The sequence below is a fragment of the Hydra vulgaris genome, chromosome 12 (genome assembly GCF_038396675.1).
Source record: "Hydra vulgaris chromosome 12, alternate assembly HydraT2T_AEP".
Taxonomy (NCBI): Eukaryota; Metazoa; Cnidaria; class Hydrozoa; order Anthoathecata; family Hydridae; genus Hydra; species Hydra vulgaris.
The window spans coordinates 37,627,251-37,631,743 of record NC_088931.1 but is presented as its reverse complement, the minus strand read 5'-3'; the positions used below and the strand labels follow the sequence as shown (position 1 = coordinate 37,631,743).

The 4,493-nt window shown below is 26.2% G+C and overlaps 1 long non-coding RNA gene across 1 annotated transcript; it reads left to right on the top strand.

Annotated features, from left to right (window-relative positions):
• The first annotated feature begins 2,151 nt into the window (after nucleotides 1-2,151).
• On the top strand, nucleotides 2,152-3,676 carry LOC136087749 (uncharacterized). Its single transcript, XR_010642031.1, has 3 exons — nucleotides 2,152-2,464; nucleotides 3,109-3,251; nucleotides 3,467-3,676. It is a non-coding gene; the product is annotated as an uncharacterized LOC136087749 (long non-coding RNA).
• The last annotated feature ends 817 nt before the right edge of the window (nucleotides 3,677-4,493 follow it).

Sequence of the window (4,493 nt, the reverse complement as noted above, 5' to 3'; positions counted from 1 at the left end):
TGCGTAAACAACGGTATTGAGTGATTTAAACAATTTTGTTGTTACCACAGCAATTAAGACAGCAAAATTTATAACTATTGTTATCAGAAATATTAGAGCACAAAGTATCATATATATTATATAAACGCTGTATTTTGGAAATAACGGCTCAACGTAAAATTTCCAAGTTTCATATTCATATGAAGAACACTGAGCTGTGAAAGTAAGTAAACGAAATTTAATTGTCGTTAAACATAAAAATGTGGTGCTCGATTTTGAAATTATACTTGGTTCACAAAAACCATAAATAATATTTTTGTTTTCGCCACAAGATGGAACAGGGTTTTGAAGATAAGGGGTAGTAAAATTTTCCTTGCATGAAGCATGCTCTCCTGGAACATTCGAAACTATGGACAGAGGAAACAAGTAGTATAACACGACAGTCGAATTCATGAATGAACACACATTTATGTAAAGCTTGAAAAACTGTGGTAACACCATTACTAATATTCCGTTTATGAAGCCTTATAAATTTGAAGTTATAAAATGTGAACAAAAACGTTGGTTTGTTATTTTTCCGAAAATGCTTGCGAGCTTTTTTTTTTAGTTTTATTCAAGTTTGAGTTTTTTATTTTAGTTTTATTCTTTTAAATCTAAAATTTTACCGCTAAAATAATTTTTCTATTGACTGCAATGCTTAGACAACTGCTCATTTAATATTTTGTTCTTTTTGTTGCTTAGTCAGCTGTTTACTTTATTAAAACCGTTTTAAAATCAAACGGTGTATGAGTACAATTTGTTTGATTCTAATTGTAGGAGTATTGATATATTCCGAAGTTTTATGATAAAAAAACGGCTGAATCAATAAAACACTGTTTTAACTTAAATAACAACTGTTTGAAAGCATGTGAAAACATTTTCACCATAATGAATCGCTCTCTTAAAACAATATAAACTATAAATTTTTATATTTTTATTAAGTTTATTTAGCAAAGCAAACTTCTATGACGGTGTATAATCAAATAAATAACGATTCACTTCATTAATAATAACATAGCAACTAATGAATTAAAAAATAAAACTATTAATTAGCATAGTTAGAAAATATCATAAATTATATTAACATACACAATACGAATTCCAATTGTGTACATGTTTTAACTGTGTTCATGAGGAAAGTAAGAACAATGTTGAGAACATTGTTATACAAATACTTTAACTAAGAACACAATCCAATGCAGAAATATTTTTGTGGTATAGATTAAGTCTGAAAATAATCGGAGGTTTGCTTTAGAAACCATTACAATATGTCTGCCTGACATAGAAACTGTTGAAAAAGGAAAAAAAAAAAAGAAAGCTATTTTAAGCTGAGTCAAAAATTCTAATTATAAAGATGTTTTTAGAGAATTATTTTTAAATCGATACCGTCTTTATTTATTCGCTTTTAAAAGTGTGATATATAATAAAACTTTGTTATGTGATTCGAAATGTGGCAAACAATTTTATTTTCAACTTTGTTTCAAGTATATTATTATTATTATTCACTAATGTAATGTAACTGTATATATACAATAATTTATTGTATATATACAGTTCATATACACCAATTCTGAGAAAAAAGTTAAGGAAAGGGGGGATACCAGACTAGCCAACTATATTTTTCAAAAAATCGACAACAAATTGAAAATTGTTTTCCTTGATGGTAGGGAGGGGGAGGGGAAGAAAGGGTATAACACCCCTACCCCCGCCCATAACACACATCCGTAGAACCGCCTCTCTCTTACCTTACGGAAATATTTTATGAAGTTCCATGTTTATTCAGTAGAACTCCATGGAAGTATTATTGAATTCTATGAGTAAACCATGGTTTTCCCATGGAAATGGAAATTCCATGAAATTTCAATGGGGGTTTTCCATGAAAATTAAAAATCTATGGAATTTCCATGGGGGGATTTCCATGGAAATTGAAATCCCATGGATGAACCATGGGGGGAGGGGGGGAGGGGGAGATTTCCATGGAAATTGAAATCCCATGGGTGAAGCATGGTCTTTTTTTCATAGCTCATGATGGGCTTTACAAATGCGCGTTTAAAGACGCCGTCGTAACTCGTAGAGTTACAACCCAGCAAACGCTCAACGGAAAAAAAACGTTCAGTTTACGTCCTGAACGTCCTAGACCTTTTTGGAATCAAAAAATATTTTTTTTGGTCTGCGTGGAACTTTTAAAAGTCGTCTGCATTACATTCGGAAGTGTGTCATTTTATAATGAAACACAGATCAAACAAACATGTAAACTAAAGTGAAAATCTCGTTTTTAATTAGTATCGGTCAAAAATATTTAGTTTTATGGTTAATTTTTTGTAGATATTTTATTTGGTAGTTGTTACATGCGTACGTCATATTTTATTTTATCTCGAAATAACATTGAAATCTAAATAATAATAACTAACGGTTTCATAAAGATTAGTTTGAAATAGATTAGATTGTAAGTTATTAATTTAATTATAATTTCATTAATAGATTATTTCTTAGATTTTTCAAAAAAATTGATTTATATATAGTTTTAGTATATATGAAATAATGTTTAAAAAATTTTTTGTCTATATTTATTTTTTTATAAAGATAATTATATCAAAAGCTGTATTTATAGTTTTTGATAAAACTATAAATACAAACTATAAAATGTTGAAATTTCAGATAGATCTATCATATTATTTTTATTTCATATTAGTTATTTAGACTGTATTTATAGTTTTTGATAAAACTATAAATACAGTCTAAATAAACTAAAAAGACAAAATTTGTAAAAAGCTTAAATAAAAAATATTACAAAGTAATAATTACTTTTAATTAACAATATTGTTGAATAAAAGTACTGTTTCACGCAATGTAAAATTGGGCATTACGTCACGGGTTTAGCAAAAAAAGTTTCCGCGTAAAATACATTAAAAAAATTCCGCATATAAAGTATAAAAATTCAATAACTTTAAAGTAATAATTTTTTTTTTCTATAAACACTTTCATGTTTAAATAAAAATAATATGATAGACCTATCTTTCCTTGTTAAATAAATATTTGCATGAAACGGAATAAAAATAAGAATTGTTAAAATATTTTATATGATTTTAGATCACTTTTCTGTTTTTGGCGATTTTTACGGAAAACTTTTCTTGGGCCAACTAAGATTTGATAGCATAGCTACATGGTTGATGGTTGAAATTTGAAATACTTAGCAATGAATGTCTATTCTATCAGATTCCTACGTCATCCGTGTAATTTTTTTACTATAACTCAATTTTTAATGCATTTATACTTTTAAATTTATTTCTTTTAAATGTAAAATAATAATTTTTTGATGGATGACGTAAGTTATTGAAATTTCAACATTTTATGCAGATGAAGATATAAAAATTATTTTATGTACCTCTTGCTATGTTATCAAATATGTTTTTAAACTTGGCATGTTTTATAACCAATTTTTTTTTAGTTTTACGCTTTGACATTTCTAAGTGATGACCTAACTTTATAGCGTTACTTCCCAAGCTATTTACTTACGAATTTTATTGAAACAACTGTTTCGGCGAGACAAATTTTGGAGGTATAAAATAAACAAAGTTACGCAAAGTTATTTTTCATAATATTAACTATAAAAAAATTATTTATGACAACCACAAAAACGATTTATCAAATTATTTAAATTGCCTATATTATGTATATTTATAAAAAATGTGTTATTTTTCAAGAAATTATTATACGTTGGAAAGCAAAAATAATTCGAAACTTTTAATCTTTTTTTTTAAAAAAAAAATGTTTTTTAAGAAAAGTTTTTTTAACAAAAAAAAAGTTTTAATAAAATTTTGCGATATTTTTCTTCCGCCTATTATAATGCCTGTATCCTTTCACATTTGATGTAACTAAAATAAATGTTTTATAATTAGTCTAACTATGTTTATATTACAAATAAGTCAACAGAAATATCATTTTTTTTGATTATTTTTAGTAAAAAGTGCCATTAAAATTTCGAAATTCAGCCAAGTTCGTCATTTTGTGCGTTTATTTAAAAATCAGAACAAGCTGTAATTAATTCATTAATATTAAAATATAAAACATTTAATTCGTGTTCATATTCTTTTTACAGAACGAAATTATCTTAAATATTTCAAAAGTTATGCAAATTTTAGTAACACCCCTTAAGTAATTATTTTGAAAAAATAACAAGAAGCCGAATGTCCACTTTGAAACAGCCGTGGTCAATACTTTTTACAAATTTTATTGTTATTGCCACAGTTATTACCAAAATTAATTTTTGTTTACATTTCATTTCTTTCAGATTTTAAGATTTTTCATAAAAGAATATAGATTATGCATATAAATACATAATGTATATTCTACTATGAAAAATCTTTATGAAAGAAATGAAATGTAAAAAAAAGATTTAGTTTTGGTAATAACTGTGGCAACAACAATAAAATTTGTGCATATACAATCTCTATTATCATTGTGTTTTTTTCAGA